The sequence below is a fragment of the Equus caballus genome, unplaced genomic scaffold (genome assembly GCF_041296265.1).
Source record: "Equus caballus isolate H_3958 breed thoroughbred unplaced genomic scaffold, TB-T2T haplotype2-0000694, whole genome shotgun sequence".
Classification (NCBI taxonomy): domain Eukaryota; kingdom Metazoa; phylum Chordata; class Mammalia; order Perissodactyla; family Equidae; genus Equus; species Equus caballus.
The window spans coordinates 2,135-24,729 of record NW_027221967.1 but is presented as its reverse complement, the minus strand read 5'-3'; the positions used below and the strand labels follow the sequence as shown (position 1 = coordinate 24,729).

The 22,595-nt window shown below is 69.9% G+C and overlaps 6 non-coding genes across 6 annotated transcripts; all 6 read left to right on the top strand.

Annotated features, from left to right (window-relative positions):
- Positions 1-589: 589 nt before the first annotated feature.
- On the top strand, positions 590-708 carry LOC138922277 (5S ribosomal RNA). The gene has a single exon (XR_011435341.1). It is a non-coding gene; the product is annotated as a 5S ribosomal RNA (ribosomal RNA).
- Positions 709-4,788: 4,080 nt separating this feature from the next.
- Positions 4,789-4,907, top strand: LOC138922281 (5S ribosomal RNA). Its single transcript, XR_011435345.1, has one exon. It is a non-coding gene; the product is annotated as a 5S ribosomal RNA (ribosomal RNA).
- Positions 4,908-8,985: 4,078 nt separating this feature from the next.
- Positions 8,986-9,104, top strand: LOC138922280 (5S ribosomal RNA). Its single transcript, XR_011435344.1, has one exon. It is a non-coding gene; the product is annotated as a 5S ribosomal RNA (ribosomal RNA).
- A 4,044-nt stretch (positions 9,105-13,148) lies between these two features.
- LOC138922279 (5S ribosomal RNA) lies at positions 13,149-13,267 on the top strand. Its single transcript, XR_011435343.1, has one exon. It is a non-coding gene; the product is annotated as a 5S ribosomal RNA (ribosomal RNA).
- A 4,078-nt stretch (positions 13,268-17,345) lies between these two features.
- Positions 17,346-17,464, top strand: LOC138922278 (5S ribosomal RNA). Its single transcript, XR_011435342.1, has one exon. It is a non-coding gene; the product is annotated as a 5S ribosomal RNA (ribosomal RNA).
- A 4,079-nt stretch (positions 17,465-21,543) lies between these two features.
- On the top strand, positions 21,544-21,662 carry LOC138922276 (5S ribosomal RNA). The gene has a single exon (XR_011435340.1). It is a non-coding gene; the product is annotated as a 5S ribosomal RNA (ribosomal RNA).
- The last annotated feature ends 933 nt before the right edge of the window (positions 21,663-22,595 follow it).

Here is a 22,595-nt window from a genome sequence, read left to right as displayed (position 1 = left end):
TCGCGCCGGTGGCTCCGCCTGGGTTTGGGCAAGTCGGGGCCCGGCCGGCGCCGCAGAGGTCAGGGCTCCCGCTGGGAGGCCCCTCGGGCCGGAGGGGACTCAGAGGAGCACGGGCCCGGCGGCCCGACGCCCCGACGCCTCGGGCCAAGTGCCCCGCGCCCCCCACCTCCCAGCAGCCGCATCTCCTGCGACCCATCGCCGGATCCGAGCGGCCAGGGCGGCCTGGAGTGTTCCCGGGCCGCGAGGGGAGAGCGCCCAGCCAGGCGCCCCGCCCCCATCCCCGCCCCCACCACCCCTCGTTTCCCACCGCCGCCCGCCCCGCCCCGCCTCCTCGCACCCCGGGCTGCTCCAGGCCTCCGCGCCCTGGGAGGGCAGCAGGGCGGGGCAGCGCAGGGTTTGGCTGGCCCGCTGGCCGCGCCCGAGGCGGCCGCGGCGGGAGGCAGCAGCGGGAGGAAGGCGGCAGGCCGAGCGCGGGCGCAGGGGGCGCCGGCGGCGGCGGGTGCGCGTCACAGAGGCCTGGGCGCGCGCGCGAGCCGCGGGCCGGGCGACGCGGCGCGGCTTCTTAGGGGCGCCGGCGGCAGGCGCCAGCGTCTACGGCCATACCACCCTGAACGCGCCCGATCTCGTCTGATCTCGGAAGCTAAGCAGGGTCGGGCCTGGTTAGTACTTGGATGGGAGACCGCCTGGGAATACCGGGTGCTGTAGGCTTTTGCCTCCCTCGCCTTTTGCCGCCTCCGGCCTCCGTCCTCCGCGGACGCCCCCCACCCCTCCAGCCAGCCCTCCCCCACCCCCCCCGCCACCCTCCGCACCGCGGGCCCGCCGGCGCCGCCCATGGGCAGGGCCCAACCCCTCCCCGCCACAGCCCAACCCTTCCAGCTCGCGGCCCCCACCCGAACCCAGGGCCAATCGGGGCCAGCCCGGCGGGACCGGGACCGGGACCGGGACCGGGACCCCGACGCCGCACACGCCGCCCGCCGGCTCCCTCTGGCCTCGGCCTCTTCCCACCCGCTCGGCTCCCGCTCCGGTGACACCCCAGCCCTTCCCTCGGCGCCCCGCCCCCGCCGCCCCAGCCGCCGGGTAGAGTCGTCCTGTCAGGTGGAACGGATTCCACGGCGGTGCCGGGAGGCCCAAACGGGTCCCAAAGCGACCAGCCCCGCCCACCGAGGAAAGACACCTGGTCAGGCTTTTCCAGACACCGCCCGCTTCTCCAAGGACAGGGCGGACTGGGTTAGAGAGGCGCGTCTCGGGCACCTCACCCAAGACGGGATGGCTTCTGCCTTTGCTGGCGTCTGTGCCGCTGCAGGTCATCTTCTAAAACCTGGTACCCCGCTCGCTTGTCCTTGAGAGGCTCATTCACAATCAACACTCCTTTCCCGACCTAAGTTTGTCCCTGTCAGTTTGTCTCGCTTTTCCTTCCAGAAGCCCCCTTCCCGGGGTGGCGGGGAGGGGGGGAGGTGGTGGGGGGGTAGGGGGGTGGGTGGGTCTGAGTTTCAAGCTCCACCTGACTAGGATCCCATTCTGCTTTCGCCTTCGGGCGGTCCTGCCTCGCTTGGAAACGCTGCTACGTTGCTCCTGGTGGATGAGCTTGCGTTCGTTTTGAGTTTGAGAACGCTGGATGCAAAGATGAGGAGTCTTGATGGCTGAGGCTTTTGGTGTCCCCTCACTCGGGGGCCTCCCTCTCTTCCCGCCTCCCCCCGCCTCCCCACCCACCCCCTCACACCCGACCCCTACCACCCCAGGGCCCCGGCCGGGCCCCGCCCCTCCAGGCCGCATCTGTCAGAGGGAGTTGAAAAGCCTCCTGACAGGACACGTCCTCCCTCAGCAGCCAGCCCTTCCTGGCTCCCTGGCTTCAGCTTTCCGTTCGCGTGGCTCGGGCAGCCTTTCGCATCTTCTTTGCACCTGCCTGTGTTTGCAACAGAGGACCGTGGCCAAGGGATCCAGGAAACCGGGAGGAGAGCTGGCTTCCGGGGAGGCGAATGGGAAGGACAGGGAGGCAGAGAGGGAGCCTTGCCTCAGAGAACGGACTTTGAACCCCCGAAGGGAAAAGTCCTCCAGATAAACCACGTCTTCCCCACCGAATCCAAGAGCCATACTCGCTCGCTGTGGAAAAATGGGGACATCCCGGTCAAAGCAGGACGAGAGAGGACCCAAAGCTCCCTCCTCTCCCCGTTCAGCCATCGTCGTCCTGGGAGGGAGTCTCTTCGCGGTTCGCTTCTCCTGCCGGCCCCGTGTCCCCTCCTGCCAACCCAGCGCCTCTATCGCCTGCTCCTCGCTTCCTCGGGCTGCGGGCTGCGGGCTGCGGGCTGCGGGCTGCGGGCTGCGGGCCGCGGGCTGCGGGATGGGGGGGCAGGGGCGGTGCGCGTCGCTCCCTGCCAGCTCGTGCCCGGGGTGGTTCTGACGGGTCCCCGGATCTGATCTCCGAGGAGCACCTTCTGCGGGGAGAAGCGGGACTGCGTCCCTGTCAGTTTCCCGGAGCGCGGGACCGGAGCCTTGCCCCGAAACGCAGGCTCGGGAGACCGAAGTCCTGAGCTGAAACCCAAGGGCCGCCGTCTCCCGCGAGTGACGTGCCCTCCCTGAGCTGCGCTTTCCTCATCTGGTGCGAGGGGGTCCTGGAGTTCGTGCCTCCTTGCGGGGGCGAGTGCTGGTGAGAACGCAAGCGGGAAACACGGAGCGGACCGCTCAGCACGGAGCGCGGCCTCGGTGGGGGCCCGGGCCTCGGCCGCCGTCCTTCCCCACGAGCCTACTTCTTGCCGCCGAGGCTCATCCAGCACCCAGGGATCGATCGCCTGGCTGCTTCCGGCCAGACACTCTCCTAGGTGCTGGCCACCCAGCAGCCGAGAACGCGGGTGCCAATCTCGGCCTCCGGGGCGTTCGCCTCCTCGCCTCTGGGGCCGCAAGACCAGCGGTGTGCCTACGCATGCCGGCGAGAGGTGGCAGAACCTGACGAGGACACGTGCCGTGGAAAATGGAGAGCTTGGCGCCCCGGAGGGCCTCGTCGGACGTCTGTGGATGGCCGTCGCTCTCTTTGCCGAAGCCCGCCCCCTGCCCGTCTTCTCTCCGTCCCAGGGTCCCCTTTCCAGTGGGACGCAAGAAGGCCCACAGGGCCCAAACGCTGGAGACGGGCAGCGCACACAGCGCGCCCTGGGTCCCGGGGGCTGCGGCGGGAAAGCCTTGCGGCACAGAACCCTGAAGCCCAGAGGTCTCGAGACAGGGAGAGCCGGGACGTCGGCAGGCACCGACGGGCCTTCGGACGCGACTCTTCCTCCCCGTCGTCACACCGTGCTGCTCCTCCCTCCGTCCTGGGCGCGAGCGCGCTCTTGGGAAAACGGAGGCGCCTTCGTCGGTGACCTAGCGGGCGGGAGATCCCGGGCAACGTCCCCAGCGGCACTTGAGCAGAACGGGGACGCTGCGGTCGGTCGTCGGGGAGGGGCTTCTACATGTCTGGTAGATGGAGCTGCTTTCTCGTGCCAAGTTCTCTGGGCCCTGACTTTTCTGCCTGCTCCTTCTATCACCTCAGTAAGGTCGGGGGTGCCCGGCAGAAAGAGGAAAAGAGCCAGAGTGAAGAAGCGGAGAGAAAGGAACACGCAAACCCGGACGCGCACACACACAGGCACACAGACACACAGGCGCGCGCGCGCGCGCACACACACACACACACACACACGCCTACACACCCACTCGCACAACACGCACACGCACACGCACACGCACACGCAAGCGCAGACAGAGCGCGCCAGCGAGCTCCGGTGCCTGTCTGTGGTTCCTGGGCGATGGCGGGGCAGCGATGCCGGGAGCCCGGGACTCCTGAGAGCCTGTCTGCGCGGCCTAGGGCCCCAGGGGTGATCGCCAGCCCCGGGGCCCCTGCCTCCTGGCCCGGGCCCAGCTCCAGCACCACCGCCCTCCTGGGGGGGAAGCGAGCTCTTGGGCAGAGCCTCTCTGGGTCAGGGTGGGTGTCTGTCTAGGTCCGTGTCTTGGATCCTCTCCGTGTCGCCGTTTCTCTGTTTCTCCGTGTCTCTGTCTCTGTCTCTGTCTCTGGGTCTCTGGGCTGGCGCCAGCAGGAGCTGTCCAGGGTCCCCGCGAGGGGCGGGTTGGGGGCGGGGTGCCGGTCTCCTGGGCGGCGCTGGCGGGGGGAAGGGTGGCCGCCCCGCCTCCCCGCGCCCTCAGGGGCAGCGCGGCGGGCTTCCGCTGACGCCCTCTGGTCGCGCCGGTGGCTCCGCCTGGGTTTGGGCAAGTCGGGGCCCGGCCGGCGCCGCAGAGGTCAGGGCTCCCGCTGGGAGGCCCCTCGGGCCGGAGGGGACTCAGAGGAGCACGGGCCCGGCGGCCCGACGCCCCGACGCCTCGGGCCAAGTGCCCCGCGCCCCCCACCTCCCAGCAGCCGCATCTCCTGCGACCCATCGCCGGATCCGAGCGGCCAGGGCGGCCTGGAGTGTTCCCGGGCCGCGAGGGGAGAGCGCCCAGCCAGGCGCCCCGCCCCCATCCCCGCCCCCACCACCCCTCGTTTCCCACCGCCGCCCGCCCCGCCCCGCCTCCTCGCACCCCGGGCTGCTCCAGGCCTCCGCGCCCTGGGAGGGCAGCAGGGCGGGGCAGCGCAGGGTTTGGCTGGCCCGCTGGCCGCGCCCGAGGCGGCCGCGGCGGGAGGCAGCAGCGGGAGGAAGGCGGCAGGCCGAGCGCGGGCGCAGGGGGCGCCGGCGGCGGCGGGTGCGCGTCACAGAGGCCTGGGCGCGCGCGCGAGCCGCGGGCCGGGCGACGCGGCGCGGCTTCTTAGGGGCGCCGGCGGCAGGCGCCAGCGTCTACGGCCATACCACCCTGAACGCGCCCGATCTCGTCTGATCTCGGAAGCTAAGCAGGGTCGGGCCTGGTTAGTACTTGGATGGGAGACCGCCTGGGAATACCGGGTGCTGTAGGCTTTTGCCTCCCTCGCCTTTTGCCGCCTCCGGCCTCCGTCCTCCGCGGACGCCCCCCACCCCTCCAGCCAGCCCTCCCCCACCCCCCCCGCCACCCTCCGCACCGCGGGCCCGCCGGCGCCGCCCATGGGCAGGGCCCAACCCCTCCCCGCCACAGCCCAACCCTTCCAGCTCGCGGCCCCACCCGAACCCAGGGCCAATCGGGGCCAGCCCGGCGGGACCGGGACCGGGACCGGGACCGGGACCCCGACGCCGCACACGCCGCCCGCCGGCTCCCTCTGGCCTCGGCCTCTTCCCACCCGCTCGGCTCCCGCTCCGGTGACACCCCAGCCCTTCCCTCGGCGCCCCGCCCCCGCCGCCCCAGCCGCCGGGTAGAGTCGTCCTGTCAGGTGGAACGGATTCCACGGCGGTGCCGGGAGGCCCAAACGGGTCCCAAAGCGACCAGCCCCGCCCACCGAGGAAAGACACCTGGTCAGGCTTTTCCAGACACCGCCCGCTTCTCCAAGGACAGGGCGGACTGGGTTAGAGAGGCGCGTCTCGGGCACCTCACCCAAGACGGGATGGCTTCTGCCTTTGCTGGCGTCTGTGCCGCTGCAGGTCATCTTCTAAAACCTGGTACCCGCTCGCTTGTCCTTGAGAGGCTCATTCACAATCAACACTCCTTTCCCGACCTAAGTTTGTCCCTGTCAGTTTGTCTCGCTTTTCCTTCCAGAAGCCCCCTTCCCGGGGTGGCGGGGAGGGGGGGAGGTGGTGGGGGGGTAGGGGGGTGGGTGGGTCTGAGTTTCAAGCTCCACCTGACTAGGATCCCATTCTGCTTTCGCCTTCGGGCGGTCCTGCCTCGCTTGGAAACGCTGCTACGTTGCTCCTGGTGGATGAGCTTGCGTTCGTTTTGAGTTTGAGAACGCTGGATGCAAAGATGAGGAGTCTTGATGGCTGAGGCTTTTGGTGTCCCCTCACTCGGGGGCCTCCCTCTCTTCCCGCCTCCCCCCGCCTCCCCACCCACCCCCTCACACCCGACCCCTACCACCCCAGGGCCCCGGCCGGGCCCCGCCCCTCCAGGCCGCATCTGTCAGAGGGAGTTGAAAAGCCTCCTGACAGGACACGTCCTCCCTCAGCAGCCAGCCCTTCCTGGCTCCCTGGCTTCAGCTTTCCGTTCGCGTGGCTCGGGCAGCCTTTCGCATCTTCTTTGCACCTGCCTGTGTTTGCAACAGAGGACCGTGGCCAAGGGATCCAGGAAACCGGGAGGAGAGCTGGCTTCCGGGGAGGCGAATGGGAAGGACAGGGAGGCAGAGAGGGAGCCTTGCCTCAGAGAACGGACTTTGAACCCCCGAAGGGAAAAGTCCTCCAGATAAACCACGTCTTCCCCACCGAATCCAAGAGCCATACTCGCTCGCTGTGGAAAAATGGGGACATCCCGGTCAAAGCAGGACGAGAGAGGACCCAAAGCTCCCTCCTCTCCCCGTTCAGCCATCGTCGTCCTGGGAGGGAGTCTCTTCGCGGTTCGCTTCTCCTGCCGGCCCCGTGTCCCCTCCTGCCAACCCAGCGCCTCTATCGCCTGCTCCTCGCTTCCTCGGGCTGCGGGCTGCGGGCTGCGGGCTGCGGGCTGCGGGCTGCGGGCCGCGGGCTGCGGGATGGGGGGGCAGGGGCGGTGCGCGTCGCTCCCTGCCAGCTCGTGCCCGGGGTGGTTCTGACGGGTCCCCGGATCTGATCTCCGAGGAGCACCTTCTGCGGGGAGAAGCGGGACTGCGTCCCTGTCAGTTTCCCGGAGCGCGGGACCGGAGCCTTGCCCCGAAACGCAGGCTCGGGAGACCGAAGTCCTGAGCTGAAACCCAAGGGCCGCCGTCTCCCGCGAGTGACGTGCCCTCCCTGAGCTGCGCTTTCCTCATCTGGTGCGAGGGGGTCCTGGAGTTCGTGCCTCCTTGCGGGGGCGAGTGCTGGTGAGAACGCAAGCGGGAAACACGGAGCGGACCGCTCAGCACGGAGCGCGGCCTCGGTGGGGGCCCGGGCCTCGGCCGCCGTCCTTCCCCACGAGCCTACTTCTTGCCGCCGAGGCTCATCCAGCACCCAGGGATCGATCGCCTGGCTGCTTCCGGCCAGACACTCTCCTAGGTGCTGGCCACCCAGCAGCCGAGAACGCGGGTGCCAATCTCGGCCTCCGGGGCGTTCGCCTCCTCGCCTCTGGGGCCGCAAGACCAGCGGTGTGCCTACGCATGCCGGCGAGAGGTGGCAGAACCTGACGAGGACACGTGCCGTGGAAAATGGAGAGCTTGGCGCCCCGGAGGGCCTCGTCGGACGTCTGTGGATGGCCGTCGCTCTCTTTGCCGAAGCCCGCCCCCTGCCCGTCTTCTCTCCGTCCCAGGGTCCCCTTTCCAGTGGGACGCAAGAAGGCCCACAGGGCCCAAACGCTGGAGACGGGCAGCGCACACAGCGCGCCCTGGGTCCCGGGGGCTGCGGCGGGAAAGCCTTGCGGCACAGAACCCTGAAGCCCAGAGGTCTCGAGACAGGGAGAGCCGGGACGTCGGCAGGCACCGACGGGCCTTCGGACGCGACTCTTCCTCCCCGTCGTCACACCGTGCTGCTCCTCCCTCCGTCCTGGGCGCGAGCGCGCTCTTGGGAAAACGGAGGCGCCTTCGTCGGTGACCTAGCGGGCGGGAGATCCCGGGCAACGTCCCCAGCGGCACTTGAGCAGAACGGGGACGCTGCGGTCGGTCGTCGGGGAGGGGCTTCTACATGTCTGGTAGATGGAGCTGCTTTCTCGTGCCAAGTTCTCTGGGCCCTGACTTTTCTGCCTGCTCCTTCTATCACCTCAGTAAGGTCGGGGGTGCCCGGCAGAAAGAGGAAAAGAGCCAGAGTGAAGAAGCGGAGAGAAAGGAACACGCAAACCCGGACGCGCACACACACAGGCACACAGACACACAGGCGCGCGCGCGCGCACACACACACACACACACACACACGCCTACACACCCACTCGCACAACACGCACACGCACACGCACACGCACACGCAAGCGCAGACAGAGCGCGCCAGCGAGCTCCGGTGCCTGTCTGTGGTTCCTGGGCGATGGCGGGGCAGCGATGCCGGGAGCCCGGGACTCCTGAGAGCCTGTCTGCGCGGCCTAGGGCCCCAGGGGTGATCGCCAGCCCCGGGGCCCCTGCCTCCTGGCCCGGGCCCAGCTCCAGCACCACCGCCCTCCTGGGGGGGAAGCGAGCTCTTGGGCAGAGCCTCTCTGGGTCAGGGTGGGTGTCTGTCTAGGTCCGTGTCTTGGATCCTCTCCGTGTCGCCGTTTCTCTGTTTCTCCGTGTCTCTGTCTCTGTCTCTGTCTCTGGGTCTCTGGGCTGGCGCCAGCAGGAGCTGTCCAGGGTCCCCGCGAGGGGCGGGTTGGGGGCGGGGTGCCGGTCTCCTGGGCGGCGCTGGCGGGGGGAAGGGTGGCCGCCCCGCCTCCCCGCGCCCTCAGGGGCAGCGCGGCGGGCTTCCGCTGACGCCCTCTGGTCGCGCCGGTGGCTCCGCCTGGGTTTGGGCAAGTCGGGGCCCGGCCGGCGCCGCAGAGGTCAGGGCTCCCGCTGGGAGGCCCCTCGGGCCGGAGGGGACTCAGAGGAGCACGGGCCCGGCGGCCCGACGCCCCGACGCCTCGGGCCAAGTGCCCCGCGCCCCCCACCTCCCAGCAGCCGCATCTCCTGCGACCCATCGCCGGATCCGAGCGGCCAGGGCGGCCTGGAGTGTTCCCGGGCCGCGAGGGGAGAGCGCCCAGCCAGGCGCCCCGCCCCCATCCCCGCCCCCACCACCCCTCGTTTCCCACCGCCGCCCGCCCCGCCCCGCCTCCTCGCACCCCGGGCTGCTCCAGGCCTCCGCGCCCTGGGAGGGCAGCAGGGCGGGGCAGCGCAGGGTTTGGCTGGCCCGCTGGCCGCGCCCGAGGCGGCCGCGGCGGGAGGCAGCAGCGGGAGGAAGGCGGCAGGCCGAGCGCGGGCGCAGGGGGCGCCGGCGGCGGCGGGTGCGCGTCACAGAGGCCTGGGCGCGCGCGCGAGCCGCGGGCCGGGCGACGCGGCGCGGCTTCTTAGGGGCGCCGGCGGCAGGCGCCAGCGTCTACGGCCATACCACCCTGAACGCGCCCGATCTCGTCTGATCTCGGAAGCTAAGCAGGGTCGGGCCTGGTTAGTACTTGGATGGGAGACCGCCTGGGAATACCGGGTGCTGTAGGCTTTTGCCTCCCTCGCCTTTTGCCGCCTCCGGCCTCCGTCCTCCGCGGACGCCCCCCACCCCTCCAGCCAGCCCTCCCCCACCCCCCCCGCCACCCTCCGCACCGCGGGCCCGCCGGCGCCGCCCATGGGCAGGGCCCAACCCCTCCCCGCCACAGCCCAACCCTTCCAGCTCGCGGCCCCACCCGAACCCAGGGCCAATCGGGGCCAGCCCGGCGGGACCGGGACCGGGACCGGGACCGGGACCCCGACGCCGCACACGCCGCCCGCCGGCTCCCTCTGGCCTCGGCCTCTTCCCACCCGCTCGGCTCCCGCTCCGGTGACACCCCAGCCCTTCCCTCGGCGCCCCGCCCCCGCCGCCCCAGCCGCCGGGTAGAGTCGTCCTGTCAGGTGGAACGGATTCCACGGCGGTGCCGGGAGGCCCAAACGGGTCCCAAAGCGACCAGCCCCGCCCACCGAGGAAAGACACCTGGTCAGGCTTTTCCAGACACCGCCCGCTTCTCCAAGGACAGGGCGGACTGGGTTAGAGAGGCGCGTCTCGGGCACCTCACCCAAGACGGGATGGCTTCTGCCTTTGCTGGCGTCTGTGCCGCTGCAGGTCATCTTCTAAAACCTGGTACCCGCTCGCTTGTCCTTGAGAGGCTCATTCACAATCAACACTCCTTTCCCGACCTAAGTTTGTCCCTGTCAGTTTGTCTCGCTTTTCCTTCCAGAAGCCCCCTTCCCGGGGTGGGGGGGTAGGGGGGTGGGTGGGTCTGAGTTTCAAGCTCCACCTGACTGGGATCCCATTCTGCTTTCGCCTTCGGGCGGTCCTGCCTCGCTTGGAAACGCTGCTACGTTGCTCCTGGTGGATGAGCTTGCGTTCGTTTTGAGTTTGAGAACGCTGGATGCAAAGATGAGGAGTCTTGATGGCTGAGGCTTTTGGTGTCCCCTCACTCGGGGGCCTCCCTCTCTTCCCGCCTCCCCCCGCCTCCCCACCCACCCCCTCACACCCGACCCCTACCACCCCAGGGCCCCGGCCGGGCCCCGCCCCTCCAGGCCGCATCTGTCAGAGGGAGTTGAAAAGCCTCCTGACAGGACACGTCCTCCCTCAGCAGCCAGCCCTTCCTGGCTCCCTGGCTTCAGCTTTCCGTTCGCGTGGCTCGGGCAGCCTTTCGCATCTTCTTTGCACCTGCCTGTGTTTGCAACAGAGGACCGTGGCCAAGGGATCCAGGAAACCGGGAGGAGAGCTGGCTTCCGGGGAGGCGAATGGGAAGGACAGGGAGGCAGAGAGGGAGCCTTGCCTCAGAGAACGGACTTTGAACCCCCGAAGGGAAAAGTCCTCCAGATAAACCACGTCTTCCCCACCGAATCCAAGAGCCATACTCGCTCGCTGTGGAAAAATGGGGACATCCCGGTCAAAGCAGGACGAGAGAGGACCCAAAGCTCCCTCCTCTCCCCGTTCAGCCATCGTCGTCCTGGGAGGGAGTCTCTCCGCGGTTCGCTTCTCCTGCCGGCCCCGTTTCCCCTCCTGCCAACCCAGCGCCTCTATCGCCTGCTCCTCGCTTCCTCGGGCTGCGGGCTGCGGGCTGCGGGCTGCGGGCTGCGGGCTGCGGGATGGGGGGGGAGGGGCGGTGCGCGTCGCTCCCTGCCAGCTCGTGCCCGGGGTGGTTCTGACGGGTCCCCGGATCTGATCTCCGAGGAGCACCTTCTGCGGGGAGAAGCGGGACTGCGTCCCTGTCAGTTTCCCGGAGCGCGGGACCGGAGCCTTGCCCCGAAACGCAGGCTCGGGAGACCGAAGTCCTGAGCTGAAACCCAAGGGCCGCCGTCTCCCGCGAGTGACGTGCCCTCCCTGAGCTGCGCTTTCCTCATCTGGTGCGAGGGGGTCCTGGAGTTCGTGCCTCCTTGCGGGGGCGAGTGCTGGTGAGAACGCAAGCGGGAAACACGGAGCGGACCGCTCAGCACGGAGCGCGGCCTCGGTGGGGGCCCGGGCCTCGGCCGCCGTCCTTCCCCACGAGCCTACTTCTTGCCGCCGAGGCTCATCCAGCACCCAGGGATCGATCGCCTGGCTGCTTCCGGCCAGACACTCTCCTAGGTGCTGGCCACCCAGCAGCCGAGAACGCGGGTGCCAATCTCGGCCTCCGGGGCGTTCGCCTCCTCGCCTCTGGGGCCGCAAGACCAGCGGTGTGCCTACGCATGCCGGCGAGAGGTGGCAGAACCTGACGAGGACACGTGCCGTGGAAAATGGAGAGCTTGGCGCCCCGGAGGGCCTCGTCGGACGTCTGTGGATGGCCGTCGCTCTCTTTGCCGAAGCCCGCCCCCTGCCCGTCTTCTCTCCGTCCCAGGGTCCCCTTTCCAGTGGGACGCAAGAAGGCCCACAGGGCCCAAACGCTGGAGACGGGCAGCGCACACAGCGCGCCCTGGGTCCCGGGGGCTGCGGCGGGAAAGCCTTGCGGCACAGAACCCTGAAGCCCAGAGGTCTCGAGACAGGGAGAGCCGGGACGTCGGCAGGCACCGACGGGCCTTCGGACGCGACTCTTCCTCCCCGTCGTCACACCGTGCTGCTCCTCCCTCCGTCCTGGGCGCGAGCGCGCTCTTGGGAAAACGGAGGCGCCTTCGTCGGTGACCTAGCGGGCGGGAGATCCCGGGCAACGTCCCCAGCGGCACTTGAGCAGAACGGGGACGCTGCGGTCGGTCGTCGGGGAGGGGCTTCTACATGTCTGGTAGATGGAGCTGCTTTCTCGTGCCAAGTTCTCTGGGCCCTGACTTTTCTGCCTGCTCCTTCTATCACCTCAGTAAGGTCGGGGGTGCCCGGCAGAAAGAGGAAAAGAGCCAGAGTGAAGAAGCGGAGAGAAAGGAACACGCAAACCCGGACGCGCACACACACAGGCACACAGACACACAGGCGCGCGCGCGCGCGCACACACACACACACACACACACACGCCTACACACCCACTCGCACAACACGCACACGCACACGCACACGCACACGCAAGCGCAGACAGAGCGCGCCAGCGAGCTCCGGTGCCTGTCTGTGGTTCCTGGGCGATGGCGGGGCAGCGATGCCGGGAGCCCGGGACTCCTGAGAGCCTGTCTGCGCGGCCTAGGGCCCCAGGGGTGATCGCCAGCCCCGGGGCCCCTGCCTCCTGGCCCGGGCCCAGCTCCAGCACCACCGCCCTCCTGGGGGGGAAGCGAGCTCTTGGGCAGAGCCTCTCTGGGTCAGGGTGGGTGTCTGTCTAGGTCCGTGTCTTGGATCCTCTCCGTGTCGCCGTTTCTCTGTTTCTCCGTGTCTCTGTCTCTGTCTCTGTCTCTGGGTCTCTGGGCTGGCGCCAGCAGGAGCTGTCCAGGGTCCCCGCGAGGGGCGGGTTGGGGGCGGGGTGCCGGTCTCCTGGGCGGCGCTGGCGGGGGGAAGGGTGGCCGCCCCGCCTCCCCGCGCCCTCAGGGGCAGCGCGGCGGGCTTCCGCTGACGCCCTCTGGTCGCGCCGGTGGCTCCGCCTGGGTTTGGGCAAGTCGGGGCCCGGCCGGCGCCGCAGAGGTCAGGGCTCCCGCTGGGAGGCCCCTCGGGCCGGAGGGGACTCAGAGGAGCACGGGCCCGGCGGCCCGACGCCCCGACGCCTCGGGCCAAGTGCCCCGCGCCCCCCACCTCCCAGCAGCCGCATCTCCTGCGACCCATCGCCGGATCCGAGCGGCCAGGGCGGCCTGGAGTGTTCCCGGGCCGCGAGGGGAGAGCGCCCAGCCAGGCGCCCCGCCCCCATCCCCGCCCCCACCACCCCTCGTTTCCCACCGCCGCCCGCCCCGCCCCGCCTCCTCGCACCCCGGGCTGCTCCAGGCCTCCGCGCCCTGGGAGGGCAGCAGGGCGGGGCAGCGCAGGGTTTGGCTGGCCCGCTGGCCGCGCCCGAGGCGGCCGCGGCGGGAGGCAGCAGCGGGAGGAAGGCGGCAGGCCGAGCGCGGGCGCAGGGGGCGCCGGCGGCGGCGGGTGCGCGTCACAGAGGCCTGGGCGCGCGCGCGAGCCGCGGGCCGGGCGACGCGGCGCGGCTTCTTAGGGGCGCCGGCGGCAGGCGCCAGCGTCTACGGCCATACCACCCTGAACGCGCCCGATCTCGTCTGATCTCGGAAGCTAAGCAGGGTCGGGCCTGGTTAGTACTTGGATGGGAGACCGCCTGGGAATACCGGGTGCTGTAGGCTTTTGCCTCCCTCGCCTTTTGCCGCCTCCGGCCTCCGTCCTCCGCGGACGCCCCCCACCCCTCCAGCCAGCCCTCCCCCACCCCCCCCGCCACCCTCCGCACCGCGGGCCCGCCGGCGCCGCCCATGGGCAGGGCCCAACCCCTCCCCGCCACAGCCCAACCCTTCCAGCTCGCGGCCCCACCCGAACCCAGGGCCAATCGGGGCCAGCCCGGCGGGACCGGGACCGGGACCGGGACCGGGACCCCGACGCCGCACACGCCGCCCGCCGGCTCCCTCTGGCCTCGGCCTCTTCCCACCCGCTCGGCTCCCGCTCCGGTGACACCCCAGCCCTTCCCTCGGCGCCCCGCCCCCGCCGCCCCAGCCGCCGGGTAGAGTCGTCCTGTCAGGTGGAACGGATTCCACGGCGGTGCCGGGAGGCCCAAACGGGTCCCAAAGCGACCAGCCCCGCCCACCGAGGAAAGACACCTGGTCAGGCTTTTCCAGACACCGCCCGCTTCTCCAAGGACAGGGCGGACTGGGTTAGAGAGGCGCGTCTCGGGCACCTCACCCAAGACGGGATGGCTTCTGCCTTTGCTGGCGTCTGTGCCGCTGCAGGTCATCTTCTAAAACCTGGTACCCGCTCGCTTGTCCTTGAGAGGCTCATTCACAATCAACACTCCTTTCCCGACCTAAGTTTGTCCCTGTCAGTTTGTCTCGCTTTTCCTTCCAGAAGCCCCCTTCCCGGGGTGGCGGGGAGGGGGGGAGGTGGTGGGGGGGTAGGGGGGTGGGTGGGTCTGAGTTTCAAGCTCCACCTGACTAGGATCCCATTCTGCTTTCGCCTTCGGGCGGTCCTGCCTCGCTTGGAAACGCTGCTACGTTGCTCCTGGTGGATGAGCTTGCGTTCGTTTTGAGTTTGAGAACGCTGGATGCAAAGATGAGGAGTCTTGATGGCTGAGGCTTTTGGTGTCCCCTCACTCGGGGGCCTCCCTCTCTTCCCGCCTCCCCCCGCCTCCCCACCCACCCCCTCACACCCGACCCCTACCACCCCAGGGCCCCGGCCGGGCCCCGCCCCTCCAGGCCGCATCTGTCAGAGGGAGTTGAAAAGCCTCCTGACAGGACACGTCCTCCCTCAGCAGCCAGCCCTTCCTGGCTCCCTGGCTTCAGCTTTCCGTTCGCGTGGCTCGGGCAGCCTTTCGCATCTTCTTTGCACCTGCCTGTGTTTGCAACAGAGGACCGTGGCCAAGGGATCCAGGAAACCGGGAGGAGAGCTGGCTTCCGGGGAGGCGAATGGGAAGGACAGGGAGGCAGAGAGGGAGCCTTGCCTCAGAGAACGGACTTTGAACCCCCGAAGGGAAAAGTCCTCCAGATAAACCACGTCTTCCCCACCGAATCCAAGAGCCATACTCGCTCGCTGTGGAAAAATGGGGACATCCCGGTCAAAGCAGGACGAGAGAGGACCCAAAGCTCCCTCCTCTCCCCGTTCAGCCATCGTCGTCCTGGGAGGGAGTCTCTTCGCGGTTCGCTTCTCCTGCCGGCCCCGTGTCCCCTCCTGCCAACCCAGCGCCTCTATCGCCTGCTCCTCGCTTCCTCGGGCTGCGGGCTGCGGGCTGCGGGCTGCGGGCTGCGGGCTGCGGGCCGCGGGCTGCGGGATGGGGGGGCAGGGGCGGTGCGCGTCGCTCCCTGCCAGCTCGTGCCCGGGGTGGTTCTGACGGGTCCCCGGATCTGATCTCCGAGGAGCACCTTCTGCGGGGAGAAGCGGGACTGCGTCCCTGTCAGTTTCCCGGAGCGCGGGACCGGAGCCTTGCCCCGAAACGCAGGCTCGGGAGACCGAAGTCCTGAGCTGAAACCCAAGGGCCGCCGTCTCCCGCGAGTGACGTGCCCTCCCTGAGCTGCGCTTTCCTCATCTGGTGCGAGGGGGTCCTGGAGTTCGTGCCTCCTTGCGGGGGCGAGTGCTGGTGAGAACGCAAGCGGGAAACACGGAGCGGACCGCTCAGCACGGAGCGCGGCCTCGGTGGGGGCCCGGGCCTCGGCCGCCGTCCTTCCCCACGAGCCTACTTCTTGCCGCCGAGGCTCATCCAGCACCCAGGGATCGATCGCCTGGCTGCTTCCGGCCAGACACTCTCCTAGGTGCTGGCCACCCAGCAGCCGAGAACGCGGGTGCCAATCTCGGCCTCCGGGGCGTTCGCCTCCTCGCCTCTGGGGCCGCAAGACCAGCGGTGTGCCTACGCATGCCGGCGAGAGGTGGCAGAACCTGACGAGGACACGTGCCGTGGAAAATGGAGAGCTTGGCGCCCCGGAGGGCCTCGTCGGACGTCTGTGGATGGCCGTCGCTCTCTTTGCCGAAGCCCGCCCCCTGCCCGTCTTCTCTCCGTCCCAGGGTCCCCTTTCCAGTGGGACGCAAGAAGGCCCACAGGGCCCAAACGCTGGAGACGGGCAGCGCACACAGCGCGCCCTGGGTCCCGGGGGCTGCGGCGGGAAAGCCTTGCGGCACAGAACCCTGAAGCCCAGAGGTCTCGAGACAGGGAGAGCCGGGACGTCGGCAGGCACCGACGGGCCTTCGGACGCGACTCTTCCTCCCCGTCGTCACACCGTGCTGCTCCTCCCTCCGTCCTGGGCGCGAGCGCGCTCTTGGGAAAACGGAGGCGCCTTCGTCGGTGACCTAGCGGGCGGGAGATCCCGGGCAACGTCCCCAGCGGCACTTGAGCAGAACGGGGACGCTGCGGTCGGTCGTCGGGGAGGGGCTTCTACATGTCTGGTAGATGGAGCTGCTTTCTCGTGCCAAGTTCTCTGGGCCCTGACTTTTCTGCCTGCTCCTTCTATCACCTCAGTAAGGTCGGGGGTGCCCGGCAGAAAGAGGAAAAGAGCCAGAGTGAAGAAGCGGAGAGAAAGGAACACGCAAACCCGGACGCGCACACACACAGGCACACAGACACACAGGCGCGCGCGCGCGCGCACACACACACACACACACACACGCCTACACACCCACTCGCACAACACGCACACGCACACGCACACGCACACGCAAGCGCAGACAGAGCGCGCCAGCGAGCTCCGGTGCCTGTCTGTGGTTCCTGGGCGATGGCGGGGCAGCGATGCCGGGAGCCCGGGACTCCTGAGAGCCTGTCTGCGCGGCCTAGGGCCCCAGGGGTGATCGCCAGCCCCGGGGCCCCTGCCTCCTGGCCCGGGCCCAGCTCCAGCACCACCGCCCTCCTGGGGGGGAAGCGAGCTCTTGGGCAGAGCCTCTCTGGGTCAGGGTGGGTGTCTGTCTAGGTCCGTGTCTTGGATCCTCTCCGTGTCGCCGTTTCTCTGTTTCTCCGTGTCTCTGTCTCTGTCTCTGTCTCTGGGTCTCTGGGCTGGCGCCAGCAGGAGCTGTCCAGGGTCCCCGCGAGGGGCGGGTTGGGGGCGGGGTGCCGGTCTCCTGGGCGGCGCTGGCGGGGGGAAGGGTGGCCGCCCCGCCTCCCCGCGCCCTCAGGGGCAGCGCGGCGGGCTTCCGCTGACGCCCTCTGGTCGCGCCGGTGGCTCCGCCTGGGTTTGGGCAAGTCGGGGCCCGGCCGGCGCCGCAGAGGTCAGGGCTCCCGCTGGGAGGCCCCTCGGGCCGGAGGGGACTCAGAGGAGCACGGGCCCGGCGGCCCGACGCCCCGACGCCTCGGGCCAAGTGCCCCGCGCCCCCCACCTCCCAGCAGCCGCATCTCCTGCGACCCATCGCCGGATCCGAGCGGCCAGGGCGGCCTGGAGTGTTCCCGGGCCGCGAGGGGAGAGCGCCCAGCCAGGCGCCCCGCCCCCATCCCCGCCCCCACCACCCCTCGTTTCCCACCGCCGCCCGCCCCGCCCCGCCTCCTCGCACCCCGGGCTGCTCCAGGCCTCCGCGCCCTGGGAGGGCAGCAGGGCGGGGCAGCGCAGGGTTTGGCTGGCCCGCTGGCCGCGCCCGAGGCGGCCGCGGCGGGAGGCAGCAGCGGGAGGAAGGCGGCAGGCCGAGCGCGGGCGCAGGGGGCGCCGGCGGCGGCGGGTGCGCGTCACAGAGGCCTGGGCGCGCGCGCGAGCCGCGGGCCGGGCGACGCGGCGCGGCTTCTTAGGGGCGCCGGCGGCAGGCGCCAGCGTCTACGGCCATACCACCCTGAACGCGCCCGATCTCGTCTGATCTCGGAAGCTAAGCAGGGTCGGGCCTGGTTAGTACTTGGATGGGAGACCGCCTGGGAATACCGGGTGCTGTAGGCTTTTGCCTCCCTCGCCTTTTGCCGCCTCCGGCCTCCGTCCTCCGCGGACGCCCCCCACCCCTCCAGCCAGCCCTCCCCCACCCCCCCCGCCACCCTCCGCACCGCGGGCCCGCCGGCGCCGCCCATGGGCAGGGCCCAACCCCTCCCCGCCACAGCCCAACCCTTCCAGCTCGCGGCCCCACCCGAACCCAGGGCCAATCGGGGCCAGCCCGGCGGGACCGGGACCGGGACCGGGACCGGGACCCCGACGCCGCACACGCCGCCCGCCGGCTCCCTCTGGCCTCGGCCTCTTCCCACCCGCTCGGCTCCCGCTCCGGTGACACCCCAGCCCTTCCCTCGGCGCCCCGCCCCCGCCGCCCCAGCCGCCGGGTAGAGTCGTCCTGTCAGGTGGAACGGATTCCACGGCGGTGCCGGGAGGCCCAAACGGGTCCCAAAGCGACCAGCCCCGCCCACCGAGGAAAGACACCTGGTCAGGCTTTTCCAGACACCGCCCGCTTCTCCAAGGACAGGGCGGACTGGGTTAGAGAGGCGCGTCTCGGGCACCTCACCCAAGACGGGATGGCTTCTGCCTTTGCTGGCGTCTGTGCCGCTGCAGGTCATCTTCTAAAACCTGGTACCCGCTCGCTTGTCCTTGAGAGGCTCATTCACAATCAACACTCCTTTCCCGACCTAAGTTTGTCCCTGTCAGTTTGTCTCGCTTTTCCTTCCAGAAGCCCCCTTCCCGGGGTGGCGGGGAGGGGGGGAGGTGGTGGGGGGGTAGGGGGGTGGGTGGGTCTGAGTTTCAAGCTCCACCTGACTAGGATCCCATTCTGCTTTCGCCTTCGGGCGGTCCTGCCTCGCTTGGAAACGCTGCTACGTTGCTCCTGGTGGATGAGCTTGCGTTCGTTTTGAGTTTGAGAACGCTGGATGCAAAGATGAGGAGTCTTGATGGCTGAGGCTTTTGGTGTCCCCTCACTCGGGGGCCTCCCTCTCTTCCCGCCTCCCCCCGCCTCCCCACCCACCCCCTCACACCCGACCCCTACCACCCCAGGGCCCCGGCCGGGCCCCGCCCCTCCAGGCCGCATCTGTCAGAGGGAGTTGAAAAGCCTCCTGACAGGACACGTCCTCCCTCAGCAGCCAGCCCTTCCTGGCTCCCTGGCTTCAGCTTTCCGTTCGCGTGGCTCGGGCAGCCTTTCGCATCTTCTTTGCACCTGCCTGTGTTTGCAACAGAGGACCGTGGCCAAGGGATCCAGGAAACCGGGAGGAGAGCTGGCTTCCGGGGAGGCGAATGGGAAGGACAGGGAGGCAGAGAGGGAGCCTTGCCTCAGAGAACGGACTTTGAACCCCCGAAGGGAAAAGTCCTCCAGATAAACCACGTCTTCCCCACCGAATCCAAGAGCCATACTCGCTCGCTGTGGAAAAATGGGGACATCCCGGTCAAAGCAGGACGAGAGAGGACCCAAAGCTCCCTCCTCTCCCCGTTCAGCCATCGTCGTCCTGGGAGGGAGTCTCTTCGCGGTTCGCTTCTCCTGCCGGCCCCGTGTCCCCTCCTGCCAACCCAGCGCCTCTATCGCCTGCTCCTCGCTTCCTCGGGCTGCGGGCTGCGGGCTGCGGGCTGCGGGCTGCGGGCTGCGGGCCGCGGGCTGCGGGATGGGGGGGCAGGGGCGGTGCGCGTCGCTCCCTGCCAGCTCGTGCCCGGGGTGGTTCTGACGGGTCCCCGGATCTGATCTCCGAGGAGCACCTTCTGCGGGGAGAAGCGGGACTGCGTCCCTGTCAGTTTCCCGGAGCGCGGGACCGGAGCCTTGCCCCGAAACGCAGGCTCGGGAGACCGAAGTCCTGAGCTGAAACCCAAGGGCCGCCGTCTCCCGCGAGTGACGTGCCCTCCCTGAGCTGCGCTTTCCTCATCTGGTGCGAGGGGGTCCTGGAGTTCGTGCCTCCTTGCGGGGGCGAGTGCTGGTGAGAACGCAAGCGGGAAACACGGAGCGGACCGCTCAGCACGGAGCGCGGCCTCGGTGGGGGCCCGGGCCTCGGCCGCCGTCCTTCCCCACGAGCCTACTTCTTGCCGCCGAGGCTCATCCAGCACCCAGGGATCGATCGCCTGGCTGCTTCCGGCCAGACACTCTCCTAGGTGCTGGCCACCCAGCAGCCGAGAACGCGGGTGCCAATCTCGGCCTCCGGGGCGTTCGCCTCCTCGCCTCTGGGGCCGCAAGACCAGCGGTGTGCCTACGCATGCCGGCGAGAGGTGGCAGAACCTGACGAGGACACGTGCCGTGGAAAATGGAGAGCTTGGCGCCCCGGAGGGCCTCGTCGGACGTCTGTGGATGGCCGTCGCTCTCTTTGCCGAAGCCCGCCCCCTGCCCGTCTTCTCTCCGTCCCAGGGTCCCCTTTCCAGTGGGACGCAAGAAGGCCCACAGGGCCCAAACGCTGGAGACGGGCAGCGCACACAGCGCGCCCTGGGTCCCGGGGGCTGCGGCGGGAAAGCCTTGCGGCACAGAACCCTGAAGCCCAGAGGTCTCGAGACAGGGAGAGCCGGGACGTCGGCAGGCACCGACGGGCCTTCGGACGCGACTCTTCCTCCCCGTCGTCACACCGTGCTGCTCCTCCCTCCGTCCTGGGCGCGAGCGCGCTCTTGGGAAAACGGAGGCGCCTTCGTCGGTGACCTAGCGGGCGGGAGATCCCGGGCAACGTCCCCAGCGGCACTTGAGCAGAACGGGGACGCTGCGGTCGGTCGTCGGGGAGGGGCTTCTACATGTCTGGTAGATGGAGCTGCTTTCTCGTGCCAAGTTCTCTGGGCCCTGACTTTTCTGCCTGCTCCTTCTATCACCTCAGTAAGGTCGGGGGTGCCCGGCAGAAAGAGGAAAAGAGCCAGAGTGAAGAAGCGGAGAGAAAGGAACACGCAAACCCGGACGCGCACACACACAGGCACACAGACACACAGGCGCGCGCGCGCGCGCACACACACACACACACACACACACGCCTACACACCCACTCGCACAACACGCACACGCACACGCACACGCACACGCAAGCGCAGACAGAGCGCGCCAGCGAGCTCCGGTGCCTGTCTGTGGTTCCTGGGCGATGGCGGGGCAGCGATGCCGGGAGCCCGGGACTCCTGAGAGCCTGTCTGCGCGGCCTAGGGCCCCAGGGGTGATCGCCAGCCCCGGGGCCCCTGCCTCCTGGCCCGGGCCCAGCTCCAGCACCACCGCCCTCCTGGGGGGGAAGCGAGCTCTTGGGCAGAGCCTCTCTGGGTCAGGGTGGGTGTCTGTCTAGGTCCGTGTCTTGGATCCTCTCCGTGTCGCCGTTTCTCTGTTTCTCCGTGTCTCTGTCTCTGTCTCTGTCTCTGGGTCTCTGGGCTGGCGCCAGCAGGAGCTGTCCAGGGTCCCCGCGAGGGGCGGGTTGGGGGCGGGGTGCCGGTCTCCTGGGCGGCGCTGGCGGGGGAAGGGTGGCCGCCCCGCCTCCCCGCGCCCTCAGGGGCAGCGCGGCGGGCTTCCGCTGACGCCCTCTGGTCGCGCCGGTGGCTCCGCCTGGGTTTGGGCAAGTCGGGGCCCGGCCGGCGCCGCAGAGGTCAGGGCTCCCGCTGGGAGGCCCCTCGGGCCGGAGGGGACTCAGAGGAGCACGGGCCCGGCGGCCCGACGCCCCGACGCCTCGGGCCAAGTGCCCCGCGCCCCCCACCTCCCAGCAGCCGCATCTCCTGCGACCCATCGCCGGATCCGAGCGGCCAGGGCGGCCTGGAGTGTTCCCGGGCCGCGAGGGGAGAGCGCCCAGCCAGGCGCCCCGCCCCCATCCCCGCCCCCACCACCCCTCGTTTCCCACCGCCGCCCGCCCCGCCCCGCCTCCTCGCACCCCGGGCTGCTCCAGGCCTCCGCGCCCTGGGAGGGCAGCAGGGCGGGGCAGCGCAGGGTTTGGCTGGCCCGCTGGCCGCGCCCGAGGCGGCCGCGGCGGGAGGCAGCAGCGGGAGGAAGGCGGCAGGCCGAGCGCGGGCGCAGGGGGCGCCGGCGGCGGCGGGTGCGCGTCACAGAGGCCTGGGCGCGCGCGCGAGCCGCGGGCCGGGCGACGCGGCGCGGCTTCTTAGGGGCGCCGGCGGCAGGCGCCAGCGTCTACGGCCATACCACCCTGAACGCGCCCGATCTCGTCTGATCTCGGAAGCTAAGCAGGGTCGGGCCTGGTTAGTACTTGGATGGGAGACCGCCTGGGAATACCGGGTGCTGTAGGCTTTTGCCTCCCTCGCCTTTTGCCGCCTCCGGCCTCCGTCCTCCGCGGACGCCCCCCACCCCTCCAGCCAGCCCTCCCCCACCCCCCCCGCCACCCTCCGCACCGCGGGCCCGCCGGCGCCGCCCATGGGCAGGGCCCAACCCCTCCCCGCCACAGCCCAACCCTTCCAGCTCGCGGCCCCACCCGAACCCAGGGCCAATCGGGGCCAGCCCGGCGGGACCGGGACCGGGACCGGGACCGGGACCCCGACGCCGCACACGCCGCCCGCCGGCTCCCTCTGGCCTCGGCCTCTTCCCACCCGCTCGGCTCCCGCTCCGGTGACACCCCAGCCCTTCCCTCGGCGCCCCGCCCCCGCCGCCCCAGCCGCCGGGTAGAGTCGTCCTGTCAGGTGGAACGGATTCCACGGCGGTGCCGGGAGGCCCAAACGGGTCCCAAAGCGACCAGCCCCGCCCACCGAGGAAAGACACCTGGTCAGGCTTTTCCAGACACCGCCCGCTTCTCCAAGGACAGGGCGGACTGGGTTAGAGAGGCGCGTCTCGGGCACCTCACCCAAGACGGGATGGCTTCTGCCTTTGCTGGCGTCTGTGCCGCTGCAGGTCATCTTCTAAAACCTGGTACCCGCTCGCTTGTCCTTGAGAGGCTCATTCACAATCAACACTCCTTTCCCGACCTAAGTTTGTCCCTGTCAGTTTGTCTCGCTTTTCCTTCCAGAAGCCCCCTTCCCGGGGTGGGGGGGTAGGGGGGTGGGTGGGTCTGAGTTTCAAGCTCCACCTGACTGGGATCCCATTCTGCTTTCGCCTTCGGGCGGTCCTGCCTCGCTTGGAAACGCTGCTACGTTGCTCCTGGTGGATGAGCTTGCGTTCGTTTTGAGTTTGAGAACGCTGGATGCAAAGATGAGGAGTCTTGATGGCTGAGGCTTTTGGTGTCCCCTCACT